General features: G+C 37.2%; 1 protein-coding gene across 4 annotated transcripts in view; it reads right to left on the reverse strand.

Moving 5' to 3' along the window:
* LRRC4C (leucine rich repeat containing 4C) overlaps window positions 1-22,894 on the reverse strand; it is a 1,421,025-nt gene that overhangs the window by 472,589 nt on the left and 925,542 nt on the right. The window lies entirely within an intron of this gene.

Here is a 22,894-nt window from a genome sequence, read left to right on the forward strand (position 1 = left end):
TTTTGGAGAATACATTTGAAAGTCTTTATATTCAAATGCTATTCTATATAATCTCACATCCAGGAAAACTTTCAATATGTCTCTAGATTCTTGAAGTGACATGATTTTCAGTTAAAACAGACTGTATTTTTTTTTCTCTGTCATAATTATCACAGAAGTTATATTGTGTATAAAACTGTTAGCAATTGTGATACTGTCTATCCTGGCAAAGGGGATTCTATGCAAAACCGCTAGGAATATATTGAGTGATTTATAAATAACATCGTATATGATAGGGATGACCTAAAAACTTCAAATGTAAAGAAACAACAAATTTTAGGAACCCTTCAATTAACCCTTAAATATTTGGAGCTCTGATTTTTATTATCTTTCATGTAGTTGTATTGTTTGGTACAATAAAATCTTCTCTGGCATACAAAAATTTCACTTTTAAATTTGCTATTCAATCAATAATGAGATACTGTAATTCTTTGGTGATAACATATTTTTAAAAACAAATATATGTGCAGTGAAACAGGGATCTCCTAGTCTACTAGAAAGAGCATAAGTTGATGCAACTTTGCTGGAAATAATTTGACATTAGGTATCAAGTCCTAAAATGAATTCATACCATTGGAACCAATAAGTCTAATTCTAGAAGTGTATACTATTTTTTAAATTAAATATATGGAGAAAATGCTTATTTCCTATTAAACTAAAAGAAGTAGCTGGGCCCTCTCTAGGCATCCTTTTTTTTCTTTTTTTAATTGTGTGATTCAATTTATATCAAATTAAATAATCACACATGCTAAACTATGGGGCAGAAGTCAGGAAAGTGGTTCACTTTGGAAGATAGTAACAAGGAGGGGGCATAAGGTGGCTACAAAGATGCTAGTAATATTCCTTGTTGGGTTACACAAGTTTGTTCACTTTGTTTTTTTTTTTTTTTTTTTAATTTTTTATTCCTTTATTTCTCATGTGTTCCCCATCCTGAACCCTCCTCCCTCCTCTCTCCCCATACCATCCCTCTGGGTCGTCCCAGTTCAACAGGGCTGAACAGAAGCTGCCTCTTTGAGGAGTCTATGAGGCAACCACCTGCCAAATTTTTGCATTTATCACTAGATGCTCAGGAAAGATGATGTTTGAATTGTCAAAAATTCTGTGAGCAGTTGTTTAAATAAAGTAGAAATACAATTACATAAATTTCCAATTTAATAATGTATTAAAATATTCAAACCCATTGTCTACTAATTATTTTATCATATTTTACCGTTCTCTATGCTCCTGAGGTTCTCCACACCATACCTGCAGAGAGGATGGTATGGTGCTGTACCTCTCTTCCCAACACCCTCCTCAGTGACATCACATTGGAAGCTTGAAACTGGCCAAGAAGGGAGTACTTACTAGAAATCAGGAAACAATGAAAATCAGACCTTTATTTCTTGTTTGGTTGATTGCTTAAATAAGCATTTCTTGACTTTTTTTTTTCTTTTCTGTTATTATCCTGGGCTTTCCAGGTAGCACTAGTGAAAAAGAACCCACTTGCCAATGCAGGAGATGGAAGAGACACTGGTTCAATCCCTGGGTCAGGAAGACGACCTGGAGGAGGGTGTGGCCACCACTCCAGTATTCTTGCCTGGAGAATCCCAGGGACAGAGGAGTCTGGCGGGCCACAGTCCGTGAGGTCGCAAAGAGTCAGACACGACTGAAATGACTTAGCAGCAGCATCACTATCCCTGAGTAGTCCTTTTAGATAGCTTTAGGCCTAAGTGTTCCCTGTATACGATATCATTTGTATACAGTATTATATCTATGCTTTACACATGAAAAGTAAAATTTTTTGTCTATCCCAAGAACCAGTTTTGCCCCCATGGTGCCATATCACCTCCTTGGAGAGTACATAATCTAAACTTTAAAAAGTGGTGGAAAAAATGATAATGTAGATTAAACATACATGTCTAATGCCTGCAGATGTTGCACTGTGAATAACAGCAAACTGAGAAATAGTCTTCTGATATTTGAACATTATTATCCAACAAAGAGTTTGCTTACTTCATTTAAAAACTTCTGAAGTTTCACCCTGTCTTTGTGGTTTCACTTTTGACTTGCACATTAATGTGAATGAAAATATCAATCAAAATTCATATTGGAAATATGACAATATTGGAAATTGACAATAATTCATTTGTCAAATGCAACCATAGGTTGGCTACAGATGAAAGACTTCTGTAAAAGTCAACAAAGGCATTCTGTGAGGATAAATCAGCTATATGAATGTATAATGTATATTTTATCATTATTTTTAAATTGTCTGTAATACATCCTTTACATCAATAAGTTTATAATACACACACACACAACACACACACACACACACACATATACAGATACATATATCTTTTGTTTCAAGAACTGCTGTTAAATATTTACCAGCACACCACTTCATATAACCTACATTTAAAATCAAAGTAGCATAAATATCTGCACCAAATTAATGAATCTCCTTCTGGACATTTTCAGAAACAAAAATTTAAGAACATGGTTGCAAAACGCTGGGAGGGAGATTAGGAGAAATATTTTAACATCAGTTTTGGTCTTTTTCAAGTTTTCTGAAAAGAGTATGAATATTTTTATTTGATACACTTTTTCCATTTTCTATCCTCTGCTCAATCACATACAAACATTTAATACAATTTCACCACAGTGTAATTAGGTGACCCACACGCCCATATGGAGAATGGAAGGCCAATCTGGGGAGAGACAGCAGAACAGTGGAGAAGAAGAGGGAAAGAGATGATCTAATTAAAATAAGGTGGAAAAAAAGAATGGCAAAGATACAGAACTGAAAGCGTGCCAAGGTTGTTTTGGGGGTAGTGATGTTACAATTCCAGAGGATGGGAGATCAGCACAGAGCCCACCCATTGAAAGCATCAAAGTTGCAAATAAAAATGAAGAAGAAAGAACACACAAACAAAAACTAGGGGGAAAAAAAATGTAGAAGAACATACTCCATCTTCATCTATCCCAATTCTGTTAGTTGTCCTCATTCAAATCTGGGTGGCAGCTATCTCCTGGGAGGTGTTGGATGAATTGCCAGCTCACCAGTGAGTAAATGCAGGCTTTGTATTACTGTTTTAAACTTGTTAATTTAATTCCATATGAGTGGTGCTGGAGAAATGTATACTTGGGGTAAAATAACTGAAATGTTCTTACTGACATTTTCAGGGATTATATCCCAATAAAAGCATGATATTATTGCAATTCTTATTCTGGACTCAAAGAATAGCATCAGGAGGAATACGTATTCCTTAATTAGCATGAATGTATGCTTTCTGGGGGGCTTCCCAAGAGGTGCTAGTTGTTAAGAATCTGCCTGCTGATACTGGAGACTTAAGAGACAGGGGTATGATCCCTGGCTCAGGAAGATTCCCTGGAGGAGGATATGGCAACCCACTCCAGTGTTCTTGCCTGAAGTATCCCCATGGACAGAGGAGCCTGTTGGGCTACAGTCCATGGGGTCACAAGAGGCGGACATGACTGAAACGGCTTAGCTAGCTCCCACAGATACATACCTTATGGACCATTCTTACTAGCACTCTGATGTGGACATTTCTGAGGAAGAACTAAGGAGCTTTAAGCAGATTTCCTTATAACTTTAAGGTAGCAATGGGGTATCATCCTTTTCTATTGAAAATTGGGAACAGTAGTGGGCAAAATTACTTTGGGTTCTGGCAGTTATGTGTAAACTCAGGGAAACAATTCAATAATCAGGAATCAATTTAAAAAATCTAGTTCTTAAAATGCCTTTATTTAAATGTTCATAAGCGAGTGCAAGGTACAAACTCTTGGGTGTAAGACAGGTTCAAGGTGTATTATACAACAGTTTATAATGACTGTAAATGGAAAGCAACCTTTAAAATTGTATAAAAAATTAAAATAAAAAAATAAGAATGTTAGAGCAAAAATAATCCAAAATAAATATTTTCCCTTTTTACAATTGTATAAGAAAATAGAAGGGTAAAAAAATTCTCATTTTGATTCAATCAGAAAATGAGGATAATAAATTCTTTTCTCTAGCCCTCTTCACTAAGTTTCCAAGCTAAAATTTTCATCTGTATACCTGACTTATCACCTAATTATAATATTTCTTAAAAAAAACAACAACAAAACTGAGAATTAAAGTTAAAAGAGGCATGTTCCAAGACAGTTAAAAGAGGCACGTTCCAAGACTGGCATATTTTAGTCATAGCAAGAAATAATGTTCTTTCGCATAAGTAATATGCCACGTCTTCCTGATGCATATATTCTATAGGGGTCTCTAATCGAAACATTTTATAGAAAACAGATGGCTATAGCTTTCCTACCAACTTGTTTGTTAGGATCTGTCTGAAGGCAGAGATATTTCCCTTTGTGAGCCTAAAAAACTAGAGAGAACATGTAGAAAGAGAAAGAGTCAGCTTTAGGAATAAATCTTGAGATATTATCACTCACTGGTTCTAAAAAGTCTGGTCCATAGCCTCGAAAGATTATCAGTTGTTTGCCCCCAAAGGGCATAAATCAAGTGTGAAAGTGGGTTTTGTACATGTCTCAATAGACTCCACAGTCCAACTCATCCTCCCATTTCTATGCTGGCTGCTGACTATAAATTGTCAGCTCTCCACGCAGCTAGACTTTTTGGGTGAACTTCTGGCTCTCTCTGGGGCTGTAACATTCTACCATAGGGAGTTGGCAGTGTGACCACAGTCAAAGAAAAATCAGGGTCAAATAATTCACACAACATAGGTAATATCCACATCCACAGTTTGAGGTGATGGCTAATTACAAGAGGTAAAAGATTAAAAAGTCAAAAATGTTGTAAGAATCCCAAAAATCGCAGGCATATTTCACTTTCATGAAATGCTTCCATATAATAAAATTTGAAAAAAGCTTCAAACAGATCAAGGTTAGAAGCCCGTTCTACCACATTTTCTTAACTGCATGTATAATCTGAGGCATCACACATTATTAATTTCCCTGAGTCTCAGTTTTCTGATTCATAAAATGAAGCAAAACAAACAAACAAAAAAAACAGAGAACAACCATGTGCTGATCTGAGTTAACTGATGTGATTTATATAACACCATTAGCACATATTAAGATTGAAGTAAAATTGCAGCTAATTTTGTTCTAACACCATAAAAAATTATGCACTATTCTTATATAATTTTTTTACAGGAGAACCAATTGCAAGAGTAAGAGAGAGTTTGAGGTTCAAACGAAAGAATAATGCAGTAAAGGTCAGTGTAAAGAACACAGACTTTAGGAGCAGATCTATTATCAACACAGGTGCTTACTTGACTGTGAGCAGGTCACTTTGTCTCTTTGAATTCCTCTTGTGCAAACTGCCAATAAGGAAAACTACCTTGAAGGGTTATTGTGAAGAGCTTGCATCTTGTGTGCAAAGCACACAAATGTCACGTTTGGCACACAGGATTATTATATGCAAAAAAAGTATCATTGAGCTGGAAAATTTATTTTTGGGGCTAGAATACAAGGCAGTTCCTGACAGCAATAATAAATATACCAGCTTACATTATTATTACACTTTATCATTTCAAGAATCATCGACCTCAAGCACTTTTTGAACTAGAAAGGCCAGGAATTATGCCCATTCTCAAGATGAGGAAAAGGAAGCACTCTAATGTTTTTGTAAAACTGTGTGTGTGTGTGTGTGTGTGTGTGAGAGAGAGAGAGAGAGAGAAAGAGAGAAATAAGAGTCACACTAATGAAGAGGGAAAATCTTCAACAATGACTGATGTTATTAAAAATGAAGAATGCTGAGAAGTGAAAAATGTTTTCAATCCTATGAGCTTTCACTGTCACTGCTTTTCCACTTGCACATATTTATGATTGAATCACTATTGTTTGATGAGCCATTTCATCCTAAGTGGCACTATAGAAACGACTAATGAGCCAGGAGACCTGGTGAGTTAAATTAACATTAAATTAACATTTTAAAAGTTCAAAATTTATCCAGATTAGTAATAATTAAGCCCACAAAAAATGCCAGGGCAACACCACCAAGATTAATCCTATCCTGCTATAAAAATAATTCACTTTGTGTACTTAAATTAGTTGTGAAAAGGTCTGTCTTTGAACACCAACTACAGTAATTGTTTAGAACTGCCATTATTGCCCAGAAATACAAGTTTAAAGATTTGAACTGAATTGAATGCTAGATAAAAAGCACACAACTTATTAGGAGTCAGAATGAAAATGAATGTACTGAATGAATAAAACCTCATATTTAGAGACAATAACATATTCTTAAAACATTCAAACCTTTTAATTTACTGTTTTGGAAACTAGATAATTACATAGTTCCTTTTTAAACTCTGTCCAATCATTGCAGGAGTAAATGTTTCAATGTGTCCAGTAATTCTGTAAAACATAGTTCCTTCAATTAGACTTTTTCTTGTTTTATTAATGTATCACCATCACCGACCACATAGTGCCCTTAAAATATTCAAAATCAGTACTGTTAAAGTCTTTTTTATTTTCCCTTCTAGAAGGAAACTATTTTGAAGGTAGAAAAGAATCAGCTTGTTAAGGAAAACTTCTACTATCTCCTTAATCATCTTTCTCTTTCCTGCTTGTCTACTTTGATTAATTTTGTCATCACTACCAGCCCAGTCCCCAAACATGTACTTTCTCCCTTTAATTGATTCTAATCTGACCAATCATGTCCAGGCAGACATTTGTTTCCTCTTAGCTTAGATAGACATGGATTTGAAAACGTATTAAGAAAGGAACAAAATAAATAAATATATAAAGTCATCAATATTTCCTGTGCTTATGCTTATAATACAGACTTCAGAATTTATGACTGCTTCAACAGAGGAATTGTCAGACAGACAACTTCACACCTTCTTACAGCAAAAACAAAAAAGAGTCAGATCTCCACCTGAATCCATTTTAGGGACTTTCTTCCAAATCCCAAACCCCAATCTAAATATCCTTTAAGTTATATTTGGGGAAAATTTTAGGTGACTAGTTCTGCACATATCCCTATCTTCTACTTGACAATTATGGTTTACCTACAGGAGACAATGCGATCCTCAAAGCAATCCTATATTAAATGATGCTGTAGAGTATATGAATATGCAGAGCAAATATCATATCCCAAGGCAAGATTTATACATGCATGGCATAAGCCATTGTTACTCTTCAGTTCAGTTGAGTTCAGTCACTCAGTCATGTCCGACTCTTTGCGACCCCGTGAATTGCAGCACACCAGGCCTCCCTGTCCATCACCAACTCCCGGAGTTCACTCAAACTCACATCCTTCGAGTCACTGATGCCATCCAGCCATCTCATCCTCTGTCATCCCCTTCTCCTCCTGCCCCCAATCCCTCCCAGCATCAGAGTCTTTTCCAATGAGTCAACTCTTCACATGAGGTGGCCAGAGTACTGGATCTTCAGCTTTAGCATCATTCCTTCCAAAGAATACCCGGGGCTGATCTCCTTTAGGATGGACTGGTTGGATCTCCTCGCAGTCCAAGGGACTCTCAAGAGTCTTCTCCAACACCAAAGTTCGAAAGCATCAATTCTTTGGCACTCAGCTTTCTTCACAGTCCAACTCTCACATCCATACATGACCACTGGAAAAACATAGCCTTGACTTGACAGACCTTTGTTGGCAAAGTAATATCTCTGCTTTTCAATATACTATCTAGGTTGGTTATAACTTTACTTCCAAGGAGTAAGCATCTTTTAATTTCATGGCTGCAGTCAGCATCTGCAGTGATTTTGGAGCCCCAAAAAGTAAAGTCTGATACTGTTTCCACTGTTTCCCCACCTATTTCCCATGCAGTGATGGGACCAGATGCCATGATCTTCATTTTCTGAATGTTGAGCTTTAAGCCAACTTGTTCAGTCTCCTTTTCACTTTCATCAAGAGGCTTTTTAGTTCCTCTTCACTTTCTGCCATAAGGGTGGTGTCATCTGCATATCTGAAGTTATTGATATTTCTCCCGGCAATTTGATTCCAGCTTGTGCTTCTTCCAGCCCAGTGTTTCTCATGACGTACTCTGCATAGAAGTTAAATAAGCAGGGTGACAGTATACAGCCTTGACGTATTCCTTTCCCTATTTGGAACCAGTCTGTTGTTCCATGCCCAGTTCTAACTGTTGCTTCCTGACCTGCATATAAGTTTCTCAAGAGGCAGGTCAGGTGGTCTGGTATTCCTATCTCTTGAAGAATTTTCCACAGTTTATTGTGATCCACACAGTCAAAGGCTTTGGCAGAGTCAATAAAGCAGAAATAGATGTTTTTCTGGAACTCTCTTGTGTTTTTGATGATCTAGCAGATGTTGGCAATTTGATCTCTGGTTCCTCTGCCTTTTCTAAATCCAGCTTGAACACCTGGAAGTTCACGGTTCACATATTGCTGAAGCCTGGCTTGGAGAATTTTGAGCATTACTTTACTAGCATGTGAGATGAGTGCAATTGTTACTCTTACCTCACCCTAACCAAGGAAAGAGTTCTAAAATCAATTAAATACCCCTTGCTTTCTTAGAGAGGCATCTTGCCAAGAAGTAATTACTCATTCATTAGTCTAACTGACCAGTGATGTGTGTAGGTGTGAGTGTGGGTATGTATTTTATTACAACAAAACTTTCACTTTCCCAAATTTTTCCTATTCCATTTATATAATATCTGAAGTAGAAATTCAGTAAGAAATTTTACTAATAGAAACTTAGACTTCACTTGAAAAGAATAAGAGATAAATAGGTAGAGGGGTTATTTTGAGAAAAGAAAGAAGCTCTGGAGTCAGAAGGCCTCTGTTTGAGTTCTGGTTCCACCATTTATTATGCCCATGATTATATACTATTTATTCTGAAATCTCATAGATGATTGTTCTAGTCCAAATCAATGCTCATCAAGCAGATGCCCTCTTTTAGAAATGGTGCAGCAATGAGGATTTAAAAGTCACAAATAATCTGTATTTAGAGACTATAAAAAATATTTACAATTTTTGAAGTTTGAAAATAATGCAGCAATGAAAATAAAAGAAACTATATACCCTTGTACAAGCCACATAACTCTCTGAGCCTCAGTTATTTTACCTACTAAGCAGGGAACTGCAACATACCACTTAAAGGTGTTACAAAGAATAAGATGAAGCTAGGTATACAAAATTATTCTCAAGGAATGAAACATCAATGAGTATCCATTGTTTTTCCTTTTTTTGCTTAATATAATACATTGGTATATTTAGTTGATCTTATCTTCATTAAGAACTGTTATCACAAAAGCTTACACTAATTAAACTTGGGAAAGTGAGACAAAACATCTGTATTTCTTTCACATTTCCCAGTTTGCTCAGCACAGTGCTAAACACATACTAGATGCATAGAGAGGAAAGTATTCCTGTCCAGGGAACAAAGATCTGACTTTGCATTCAAGTCCTGCTACCACTGGCCTTGGTCACCTTTAACAAATTACTTACTCTCTTTGCACATGTGTGAAGTGAAGGGGTAAGACTGCATGATCCCTAAGACTTTCAGTGAGATTCTCTTATTATCTAATATCTCTTTGCTCATTGATAGATTACCTTCATTCTTTGTTCTAAGAGTTGATGCTGTTTTTGTTTTTTTAATGTACTGATAGATCCCTAAAGAAGAAAGTCAGATAAGCATACCAACACGTGTTGATTACAAAAACATCCACGCACAAACAATTTAAGTTTTGAACAAAACTGTGTATGAGTTGCTTGGTGGCAATGAGTGGGGATTTTATTTGTGAAATCTTCAGTGGAGCTGAAATTGACAAATAGTTGTAATCTGTTATCCCATAATAGAACACACAAACCAATTGTTTATAGGCCTGAGAAAGCAGACATATTTACAGCAGACATGGTTCTTAAACGTTGTAATAAAATTATACAATAAACTGAGAGGAAATATCACACAACAAGTAGCCCAGAGAATGTCCATAGTTGATTCATATGTCTTCTACCAGTATTAGAGATACAGTGATTTCCAAACAGTAAAAATTTTTATTTGAAATAATAATAATACCAAATTCAACAATAAAATGTCCAAGCAGAAGTATAGCTATTCCATATGATAAAACTCCTAATTGGTAAGACCTATCTAATTATCAACTCAAAACAAATAGATTCCCAAAATGTTGACAAGATAAAATTCAATAATAAGTCTTTTTAGATTTGATTTTTTTGAAGGACATTAATAGTATTTCCAAATTTAAAATCCAAAATAAATTTAAATGGACTGGAGATAAAAGGAATTTGATGCAAAGTTGGTGAGGTAAATGACATTTTTCGAGACCTAGTCTATGCAAATCATCAAGCTATTTAATTTTACATACTTCATGTTAAATCATTATGAACTATGAAGACAGTAATATTGTCTTTGTAGTATATATGAGGAAATCGATCCCCATAAATATCAAGTAACTTGTGATGATCATTGATCCAGTGAAAGTGAGCTGGCATAGAAACTCATATTTAACTTGCTCAAGAGGAGACTGAAAAAGTTGGCTTAAAGCTCAACATTCAGAAAACGAAGATCATGGCATCTGGTCCCATCACTTCATGGGAAATAGATGGGGAAACAGTGTCAGACTTTATTTTCCTGGGCTCCAAAATCACTGCAGATGGTGATTGCAGCCATGAAATTAAAAGACGCTTACTCCTTGGAAGAAAAGTTATGACCAACGTAGACAGCATATTCAAAAGCAGAGACATTACTTTGCCAACAAAGGTCTGTCTAGTCAAGGCTATGGTTTTTCCAGTGGTCATGTATGGATGTGAGAGGTGGACTGTGAAGAAGGCTGAGTGCCAAAGAATTGATGCTTTTGAACTTTGGTGTTGGAGAAGACTCTTGAGAGTCCCTTGGACTGCAAGGAGATCCAACCAGTCCATTCTAAAGGAGATCAGCCCTGGGATTTCTTTGGAAGGAATGATGCTAAAGCTGAAACTCCAGTACTTTGGCCACCTCATGTAAAGAGTTGACTCATTGGAAAAGACTCTGATGCTGGGAGGGATTGGGGGCAGGAGGAGAAGGGGATGACAGAGGATGAGATGGCTGGATGGCATCACCGACTTGATGGACTGAGTCTCAGTGAACTCCGGGAGTTGGTGATGGACAGGGAGGCCTGGCATGCTGCGATTCATGGGGTCGCAAAGAGTTGGACATGACTGAGCAACTGGACTGAACTGAACTGAACTGAGGCTAGAGCTGGGGCTTCTTTTCTCCATTTTATCTAACTACCTAGAAGTGCACCATTCAGCCCTCGACAAGAGAAAATTGCCTCCAGCTGGTGGCACCTTCAGATCAGCTGCAGGATTCACAGTGACCTTGTCCTCCCAGGGGCCATCTTTAGGGCATTTCCATGGCCCAGTGGTTAATACTCAGTGCTTCAAATTCAGGGAGTGTGGGTTCAATATGTGGTTGGAGAACTAAGATTCAACAGCCAGAAAATAAGGGGAGGGTTTTTTTTTTGCTCCAGGCTTCCCCATCTGTCTGGCTCAGACTGTCTTAGTGTGACATTCCACCTGAACCTCTTCATATTCCTTCTCTTGCACTTTTCTTGGATGTCAGACTCACTCTGTGATCTGAATATTCTTTCCATTTACCGTTTCTTCTCCCTTTTATCATTCATAGGCATTTCCACCAATAAATGACTTGCATATCAAATTGCCTTTTGTTCTTAGAATTTTAGAGGACCCAAACTGACATTTCCCATACAGGGTGGTCTGAGAAGAGAGACAGTAAAATGAGATGTTCATACTCTGATCCCCTGGAGGAAGGCATGGCACTCCAGTACTCTTGCCTGGAAAATTCCATGGACAGAGGAGCCTGGTGGGCTACAATTCATGGGGCCACAAAGAGTCAGACATGACTGAGCACAAACACACACACACACACACACACACATATATATATATATATATATCCTTCATCATATTCTTTTCCATTTTGGTTTATAACAGAATATTGAATATCCATGTGCTATGCAGTAGGACCTTTTTGTTTACCCATTCTATATATAATAGTTGCATCTGAAAGCATTTTTAAATGTTGGAATTGAGCTTAGCTGTACTTTGCATAAAAGCCTCAGATGCATGGAACACCTCATGCACAGGAACCTAATTTCTTTAAATAAAAAAGAAATCAGAATAGAAGCATAAATTACAATGTGACAGGCAGTGCTGTGTCTATAATTAGCCCAGGTATTAAATATCTTTCTTAGGATAAAAACACACAGATTCTTAAGTCATTTAAACTAACCATCTGTTTGCTTAGTACTTATTATAGTTCTCTAGATTTTTATAATTATTGATGTTAGTTTTACCTTTCAGAAGATAATATTACTTTTGACTACAAGGTGGAAAATAACTAATTTAAAGAGCATTTATCTAGTGTGTATTATATGCAACAAATCTTCTAGGAATAATGTCATTAAAATGAGGTTAATTTTGTCCAATTATTAAAAAATTTAAACCTTTGTCTCTTAGATGGCAAAGATGTTCAAGCTTTAGAATGACGTAAAAAATGGCAAACTTTCCTTGCTGGCTTTGTAAAAACTTGGAAATCTTTTGTTGTTGTTGTTAATGATGTAAGGGAATTTCTAAATGGATTTGGGGGGAAAGAGAGGCAAAGAGATAGAGAAGAAAAGCAAGACAAGTGAGACAAGCTTATTGGATATCTATTATATATTAGGCTTTGAACTATGTGTTTTGACAAATGTTATCTCCTTTAATCCTTCCAGCAGCAGTTTGATATAATTATAATTGCTCCATTTTATAGTTATGGACATTTGGATTTAGCAAGGTTAAGTGATTTGGGCAAAGGCCTGAGAAGTGGCCCAAATGGGATTCAGGTGTTTCAGATATTGAAATCTATTCTTTTTCCATAAACCAAGATAAGCTACATGACTTCTTATAATGCTCTTCAGTCCCAGGATTCTATAATGATGTTTGACTTACAGTTACTGGTCTAGAAAAATGATGTACATAATTTAACAGCAGTAAGAACACTGGGTTAATGGTCTTTCTGCTGAGAGTCAGTTAAGACATGCAATTTGTCCTGTGCTCTAGCCCTACCAGGCTACCACTCTGCCATGTGGTTGTCCCTCCGAAATGTCATGTGAATGAATGAGGCCCAGAATGTTGATTCCTCTGTGCTTTTATGTGTGCTGGTACCCTTTCCTTTTATGTTTATGTTCTTGTGAAGTCCTCTTTTACTTTTCAAAATTACACTCAAATATGATCTCTTCAAGGAAGACATTTGAAAATCCGTATGCAGAATAATAGATTCCTTCTCTTTGGTTTATTTCTGTGGAAGGCAACTCCTTAGATGGTTTCTAATGATCCCTAATTCCTGATGCTTGCTGTAGGGTAATCTGCTCTCCCTGAATCTGAGCTGGACTCAATGCCTTGCTTCAAGTAAATAGACCATAACAGAAGTGGTAGGATGTGTTTTGTGAAATTAACATACAAAAATTTTGTGCCTTCCATCTTACTAGTCAACTTTCACTCTTTCTGTCAGACCCCTAATTCTGGGAAAGCAAACTGCTATGTTACGAACGGTTCTATGGAAAGAGCAACATGAGAAGGAACTGATGTCTTCATTGACCCAAGAGGACCTGAGATCCTCAGTTTTATAGGCCAGAAGGCACAAACACATGAGTGAACTTGGACGTGGTTCTTCCCCAATTAAGTCATGATACAACTACAGGTCCAGTCAGTAACTTGATACCAGGCTTGTGAGAGCCCATGAGCCAGAGGAGATGGCTAATCTATGCCTGGATTCCTGATTCACAGAAAACATAAGATAATAAACGTTTGCATTTGTGAACCACTACATTTTTGTGTAACTTGTTCCATAAAAATAAATAGCCTCTATAATCTTTATTTTAGCACTTACCATAATCTGACCTGCCTGATCCTCTTAGAGTCACACTTAGGATTTAAAGGATTTGACTTATATGGGCAGATATCCTTTTTTCCGCACTTAATACCCAATATCTAGCACACAACACGGAGTTATACTGTTCCTACCCTAGAATCAAATGCCTAGAATAGAAAATATCTGTCCATGTCTATTGTGAACTTATAGTAACATGTGGAGCCAACTATGGAGAGTTGTTATTGGATAAGGGAAGGAGGAAGTTGGCAGAGAATAATCAAATGATTCTGCTAGAGAGCCTATCCACTGAGGCAGATTCTACCTTGGTCTCAGGGATAAGAAATCCCTGAAAATTTCATCTACTTACATGTTTGGGCCTTTATACATTGTTCAGTCTATAGTAGGTACTCACTAAATAATCACTGAGTGAACCAATAAATGGACAAGTGATGGTATGACAGCTTGGATTTAGTTTCAGATGCCGAAATTGACATAAACATGACTGTCTGAAGCTGAGTTTTTCATCTGTAATACAATAGGATTAAGTCAGAAGAAATTTAGTATCTTATCTAGAAATTTCTGGGAGTCTTCGGTTCCATATATCCTACAGACTTACAAAACCATAGTTACTAAAACAGATTGCAAATTTTTTCCTGAGCTCATTTGTTAACTCTTACGGACAAAATGACCAAATTTAGAGCGTTCCCTTTAGTATATGTGTATGTGTGATGTGGATGAGTTTTTTTTTATTATTTTTTGTTATTATGTATATATTTATATATACTGTATATTTTTATTGGCCATATCATCCAGTTTTATTGACAATAAAATGAGAATAACACTTTATATTGTTTTACATAGATATTGGATGACTGATAAAACAGACATTGAAGTTTCTAGAAGAATGGCTGGTGCAAAGAATGAATACAACAACCCTTCTATTGATGGCTTAATGAAAATGGACATCTATCTTTTATTCTATATGTGCTAATGGGACTCCAAAAATCAAGCATTCATAATATTTTGTGAAACAATCAAAAGTAGAATATAGTTGAATACTAAGTATTCATTAATGTTGAGAAATATTGAAACATAAGAAGTGTTTACTGAGTAAAAATAAATCAGATTAGTTACAACTGAGTCGTTCAATATGATAATATTATATACAATGTATGTATATAAATAATAGACTATTTATACTTATGTGTGCATGCGGGCTAAGTCACTTTAGTCATGTCCAACTCTTTGTGACCCTATGGACTGTAGCCCACCAGGCTCCTCTATCCACGAGATTTTTCAGGCAAGAATAGTGGATTGCCATGCCCTCCTGCAGGGGATCTTCCCAACCCAGGGACTGAACCTGGGTCTCTTACGTCTTGTGCACTGGCGGGAGGTTCTTTAGTACTAGTGCTACCTGGAAAGCCCACATTCATACTTATGCATATACATAATATACACATATATAATATGAACATACTGTGTATGTGAATATATGTACATAAATATACACATGTGTATATGTATACATACACTATAAATACATATGTTCGCACATATTCATACATGTATAATTATACTAAGACAGCATGTACCAAAATAGTACAATGTCTGAAGGATGTAACTATACGTGAATTGTTTTTTCTATGCATTTTGTAGTTCTCAAATTTTTGGAATGAATCCATAGCACTACTACACTGGGACAAGTCAGTACTTGCGAATTAAGACTAGATGAGACCAGCTTCAGCCTGGCGGTGAATTTAAAGCTTTGTGGATGGAAGACGTCACCATGCCCCTCTCAAAGCCAGTCTGACATGAAAGACTCTTACCACGCTGGTGGGCGGCCCAAGGACTGCCAGGGAGAGGGATGCGGATCCTGTTGCTTATCGCTCAGGACACCCTAACAGACTCCTTGTTCTTTTAGACCATGTAATGAGGTGTTATGTGTTCCTCCACATTGAAGGATTCTTCTCCCGTATGTCTATAACTGTAATGCTACCAAGAGGTAAGGAGTGGATGACCTCCCCAACAAGGGAAATTCTGAGGGAAATTCAACACTCATTCTGGATACAAAGGAGCCTCTAATTAATCACAGTGGCTTAGTATATGTTATGTGTTTATTGTCTTCCCCATCTTATCTCTTTGGAATTTGATCATTTTTCTTTACCTTTGAGCCATAAAGACACACTATATTTCTCTTATCTTCTATAATCCCAAATATTTAAAAGGATTCCTTGATGCATGAATGGCCATGGTGAATTTTGAATATATCAGCAAAGGGTAGCATGCAATCAAATCTCTAATTTATTAAATAAGAGAACAAAGGAAGTAATAAGTAAATAAAGAATAAATTCAGCATATTTTTAAACAGACAAGAAAGATCTTTGAATATTCTACCATATAATGTTCTATAAAATTTTATTTGATGCCTTTTTCACTGATGGAAAACTATATATGTTGTAATTATTATTATAAATCTGATGTCTAGTATGTAAATTGTCTCTAATGTCCCCTATTTTGTACCTAGAAAGCCTCATGAATATATAACTAGATTAGAATAAAATTGTATTAATGGTAGTAATATAGGGTATTTAAATATGACTCCTATAAACAGCATACACAGGACCTGTTCTGGATTTTCAGGACTGAACTTTCTTCCATGGACATAGTCATTCATTTAATGGATATTCTGGGAAAGAAAACCATGTGCAGGTTATAATTCTTAACCCTGGAATCCCCTCAGTGAACAAGATAAAACCTACCAACATAGAGTTCACATTCTGATAAGACAAAACAGGCAGTAGCCAAGTCAAAAATATTGCATGAGCTAGTGATGGATGCTTTGTAGAAATAAAATAGGGAATCTAGATAAAAAGGACTCAACAGTGGCCAGAACATTAGCTAGATTGGTTGGAGAAGGTCACTTTGTGAAGATGTGAAGCTGAGACTTTGTATGATGTAGAGGAATTAGTGATGCTAAGATGTCAGACAAGGTATCCCAGGCAGACACACCAGCATGTGCAACAATTCTATATAGGAAATGACTTTGGGGTATATGAAGGGTTGAAAGAAGGATCTTATAGTAAAATTTAATGGAGAGGTAATAAGTTGCAGACGATGAGGACATGGGAGAGTCACAGGGGTCATGGGCAGGACTCTGTTTATATAGATGACTTTAGCAGCCACAATAAGATGCTTATATGTTGTCTTTAGAGCAGGAGGGATTCATCAGAAAGAGCATCAAAGAAAAGAATATGATGGTCTTAGGCTTTAGGAAGATCATCCCAGCTGTTACACAAAAAAGAAAAAAAAAGACTATAAGAAGATGAGAATGGAAATAAGGCATCCAGTTAGGAAACTGTTATGCTTTAATTACAAAATGTTTGTACTACATTGAATTACATGTGTTTGAATTACAAGGGTAAAAACTAAAATGCATACTGATGTTCATTGCCCACAAATGTTAACATGTTTTCTTTAGTAGTTATACTCTCTTTGTTCGCTTTCACTGTTGACTAATAGTATTTATAGAGAATGTTCATATATCCTCCTAGAACAGAATTCCCCAGATGAATAGGACTATAAAAAGTAAAGCCCTTAATTCCCACCAGCATACAACTGAACAAGTTGAGAACAGATAAGTCAGCTAACTTAGTCAAGGGCATCTCTGAGAATCAGTTACAATGAGAGCTATGATGAACACAGGGCTCCTGATGCCCAGCCTAATGATCTCTCTAAATACTATCCTGTTTTATCTATAATTAGAAGTTGCTCAGAGGCTCTTTCTAAATAAAACAATATCTGGTCCTAACCTTTCCATTTTGCTATATTTCCATCTGTTCTTTTTGACAATTATAGATCTTGAAATCTTCCCTACAGCTTAGAACATCTTCCCAGGATGCAGGCTTCAGGTTTCTTTGGCAACATTTTCTCCTGATGAGTGAGAGCTGGACAAATTCAGAAGCCCCATTTTAAGAATAAAAGGGGAGTCTCACAGGTTTCCAAATCACTTGGCAAACAGAACCTTTCTCTTCAGCAGTGGTACATCTGTGCTCTTTGGATAGATAAATTTTTCCTGGATACAACTTACTACTTCACCAAAAAGTGGGCTTTCCTTAAATTCCACTCCCTGAAACCATAGCTCCCTCTTAAAGAAATCTCTCCACACCATCTCCTTGTTCCTCTTTTAATCTCTACCATTTCACACCCCTCTTCTCAACAAAGGGCTTTCTACATTATAGGAAGTAGGAACCTGATTTAGCACAAGGCAGGCCGAAGCAACAGCAGTGAAGTTCCTATGGGAGATATAAATGTTTTTCCAAAGGTCTTAATTGAAGTGTGCCAGAATTATTCCATCCTAAAACAGGTGAAAGAAAGAGAGAAAGGGTAACAGTGGATGATAAGACAACATGTCAGTAAGCATCACAGGGATTTAAGGAAGAGTTTTGCTATTTCCCAGAAGATGGAAAGGGCTCATACATGAGTATTTGTGTTTAGAAATCCAGGAAGATGGCTGGACCAGCAATCTCCATACAAAGTGAGTGGAATTCAATTATATGCTAGAGTTAAGTGCTTAATACAACATCTTTGAAGGAGACTGGAAAGGGAATGAGAGATGGAGGTTGTACTATGAGAGCTCATTTATCATCACAGAAGGTAGAGTCTTCTTGGTTTGGGGAAATGAGACAAAAGTCTGGCTATATAATTTAGAATGTCAATCTAAAATGTCAATACACAGTTCATTCCATACAGTCAGGATTGGTCTTACAACTGGGAACAGAATGGTTGACATAGAGATGAGGCAAAGTGGTAAAATCTGAGAGACCTTATCATTGGCATAAGAGCTGATCAGCTTTCAAAAACATACTCTAGTTGTGAATAACAGATGCTGTTATAAAAGCATTTGTACACGCAACCAATGAGGTGACTACTGAAAATGAAATGGTTATAAACCATTTTGCAAATGGATAAAAGCCTTAATTTTAGCCTTTCCACATTCATTTGGTCGTCTACAAAAACATGTTCACTAAAATCCAGTCTGCAAATAGAGAATATTTATTATATTTTATTTTTTTTGTTAGATTAGTTAAGGTAAAATAATAGTCTCAAAGATGACTATTGGAGCCTTAGGCCTTGGAATGGAGGATTCAGAAAACTAGCACTCTACTAACTTTTAGCCTGGGCTTAGTAAGTCACATAATTATATCCAGGTTTTATCTATTCATCTTTAAGATATTAAAGAGAATGGTGAGATTTAAAGAGTTCTTTGTGCTTTCTATATTTTATATAATTATGGACCTCAGTTCAGTTCAGTTACTCAGTTGTGTTTGACTCTTTATCATCCCATGGACCGCAGCACTCCAGGCCTCCCTGTCCCAGAGTTTACTTAAACTCATGTCCATTGAGTCGGTGATGCCATCCAACCATCTCATCCTCTGTCATCCCCTTCTCCTCCTGCCTTCAATCTTTCCCAGCATCAGGGTCTTTTCAAATGGGTCAGTTCTTTGCATCAGGTGGCCAAAGTATTGGAGTTTCAGCTTCAGCATCAGTCCTTCTAATGAACACTCAAGACTGATCTCTTTAGGATGGACAGGTTGGATCTCCTTGCTGTCCAAGGGACTCTCAAGAGTCTTCTCCAAAAACACAGTTCAAAAGCATCAATTCTTCAGTGCTCAGCTTTCTTTATAGTCCAACTCTCTACATCCATACATGACTACTGAAAAAACCATAGCTTTGACTAGATGGGCTTTTGTTGGCAAAGTCATGTCTCTGCTTTTTAACATCCTGTATAGACTGGTCATAGCTTTTCTTCCAAGGAGCAAGTGTCTTTTAACTTCATAACTGCAGTCACCACCTACAGTGATTTTGGAGCCCCAAAAAATAAAGTCTGCCATTATTTCCACAGTTTCTCCATCTATTTGCCATGAAGTGATGGGACCGGATGCCATGATCTTAGTTTTTCTGAATGTTGAGCCTTAAGTCTACTTTTTTGCTCTCCTCTTTCACTTTCATCAGAGGCTCTTTAGTTCTTCTTCACTTTCTTCCATAAGGGTGGTGTCATCTGCATATATGAAGTTATTGATATTTCCCCCCCGCAACCTTAATTCCAGCTTGTGCTTCATCCAGCCCAGTGTTTCTCATGATGTACTCTGCATATAAGTTAGATAAGCAGGGTGACAAGATACAGCCTTGATGTACTCCTTTCCCTATTTGGAACCAGTCTGTTCCATGTCCAGTTCTAACTGTTGCTTCCTGAACTGCATACAGATTTACCAAGAGGCAGGTCAGGTGTCTGGTATTCCCAACTCTTTAAGAATTTTCCAGAGTTTTTTGTGGTCCACATAGTCAAAGGTTTTTGCACAGTCAATAAAGCAGAAGTAGATGTTTTTCTGGAACAATTATGGACCTACAAAGACAAAATCCACTGGTGTTTTCTAGAACTTGAGGATTTTCTTTAATGTTCTCTATCTTTTAAAAAATGCTTTAGCCTTATCTGTTCCACCATCACTGCCCCTCTAACCATAGAATGGTAATTGCTATTCTCCAAATCTTCTAGAAATACCCATTTCTTCTTTCAGACTCAGCTCCAGCATTGACTCCACAGGAAAACATTTTCAGACATTTGTTCCACTCATGACTGAATTAAATGCTCCTCTTCTGATCTCCTCACAAACCCTAAGCCATCCAGATTATAGTAAATACAGTAAATAATTGCTTTTGCTGTCCATTTACCCGACATACTAGGAGGACCTCACCTAGGTCATGACATATGGAAGATATGCAATAAATGTTTCTTGGATGAATAAACTAATGGTTTGACAGAGGACAAACTGCTATATACTAGTTTTGTTACTTGGGCAAAAGAGACACACGTGAAGCCTCAGTTTTCTCCTTTGTATAATGGAACCACAGTGTCATTGGGGTGTTACAAGGCCTAACTGTGACAGTGAACATAAGCCATTTGGTACAAAGTCGGTACATTATAAATGCTCAGTGACGAGTGGCTGCTACTAATGGTTAGCGTTTCTAATGATTCTATCTGAATTTATGAGATTAGACTTTTGTGTTAATGTGCTTTAGTAAGTTACTGACACAGCAATCTAACGGCCAAAAATTGAGAATAACTAAGTGCGAGAAACTACATGTGTGATATAAACATAAAATATCATTTTTGCACTTGAACTGTTTCGGGAAAAAAATCACTCCCTCCAGAGAAGGAAGTAAAGTTCAACTGATCCCACTGTATTCATCTCAGATGACAATTCCCTCCATCTTTATCTATCCAAGAGGAGACTTTTTATTTACGTTCAATCAGGGGATACCCAGACAGCAGATAAAATCTCTCTCTGATGGCAGTTGTTGAGAACTATTGATGAGTCAGAGTAATGAAGTCCAGGGTTTAAAAAAGTACAAAATGGACCCTAAAACCTTAACATAAAAAACAGGCATAGCAGCCACTCATGTGTCATAAGTTTATTTGATTATCGTGTTGCTCAGAGAGCCTATGTTTCTGGATCCATCTGGAGGTGATAGCAGGAAGCTGTCTGACCTGAGGGAAGGCAGTGTTCAGGCCCTTCTCTGAGCAGCAGAGCCAGAACACAGGAGCACAAATGCAGACCCAAACACCGTAGGAATAATTATCTGAAAATGATAAATCAAGCCAACCAACTGTGAAATAAAAGTAGCCTCCCATCTTGACAAATACCCCTTTCAAATTCTTGCAGAAGGCCAAGTTTAAATGCAATCTTCTCAGAAGGCTTGGAAAATCAGGGCAGGACCTTGAGAGAAGTGCAGGGGCTGAGGGGAGAGCCGGGTCCAGATGCTGGCTTCACCCTCCCCTTTCTCTCCACCCTGATCTCCTTCCTAGGCTGCTAGGAAATGTGTGCACAGATATTCAGAGGCCCAGCTCACTTATTCAAGTGTCTTCCACATTTTCTTCCCCAGGCACCTACAAACAGCTGGCCTTGACCGCACTTACAGGGAGGTATATATATATATAGTGGTGGAGGCCTATGCTTGCCCCAGAATGGTGCGTGTCATCCCCAAGGTTGCTTGGTACCTGGAGCATTGGCTAGAAGGGAAGTCTGATCACTGCATGAGCACATCCTATTGGCTGCAAGGCTTCTCACATCATGGGCTGGGTCCTGGTCAAAGGAGAACCAGAGCCATCTCCCCTAAAGGATAAGCCCAAGGTAAAAGCCCCTCTTGTCCATATTTCAGGGTGATACAGTCCGAAATTTTCAGCACAGCGTATTAAAGAAAGAAAGCAAACAGCATATAACATAAAAAACGTCAAGTTTCTAGCTTATAGAGCATTGTGAATAAGAGAGAAAAAGAAAGAATATGAAATAAGTAATTGTCATAGGATGAATACCTGTCCAGCTTTTCCTGGGACTGAGGGGTTTCCTGGGAATTGAAACTTTGAGTACTCAAACTAGTAAAGTCCCCGGCTCACCAGGATACCTTCATCACTCTGCTATTACAATGGCAGGCCTCTAAAATCATCTTACTAGGAAACATTTTAAACAGCGGGAAAAGCATGTGAAGCCTAAAGCTTGCTATTAATTAGCTGTGTGAATTGAAGCCTCTGGATGTGGGTTTCTTCCATTAAAAAAAAAAAGAGAGAATTTGGTTCCCTGAAAGACTTAAGGTTGAATATTCCATAAATATGTTGACAGGACAGTTCTGATTTGGAAGCCAGAATTTTTCCCATTGCTGGCACACAATAGCAGTCATCAGAATGACATATTTCAAGGAATAAGCAAAATATTTGTAAGCTATACCACACCCACAAACAGTAGCTAGAAAAACCTCCACACAGCAGTAGGTTGGATAATGTAGATGGACAGATTGCAAATGTGGCTGCATTTCTCCAGATCGAATTTAATGGGTGCATTTTTCTGCTTATAGAATTATATCATGGTGAATCACATACGAAATATTTAACATGGAAGACAAATCACAGCTTTCCTGGCCACATTCTCCTCTTCTTTTCTTTTCTTC

Source organism: Bos indicus, chromosome 15, assembly GCF_029378745.1.
Source record: "Bos indicus isolate NIAB-ARS_2022 breed Sahiwal x Tharparkar chromosome 15, NIAB-ARS_B.indTharparkar_mat_pri_1.0, whole genome shotgun sequence".
NCBI lineage: Eukaryota > Metazoa > Chordata > Mammalia > Artiodactyla > Bovidae > Bos > Bos indicus.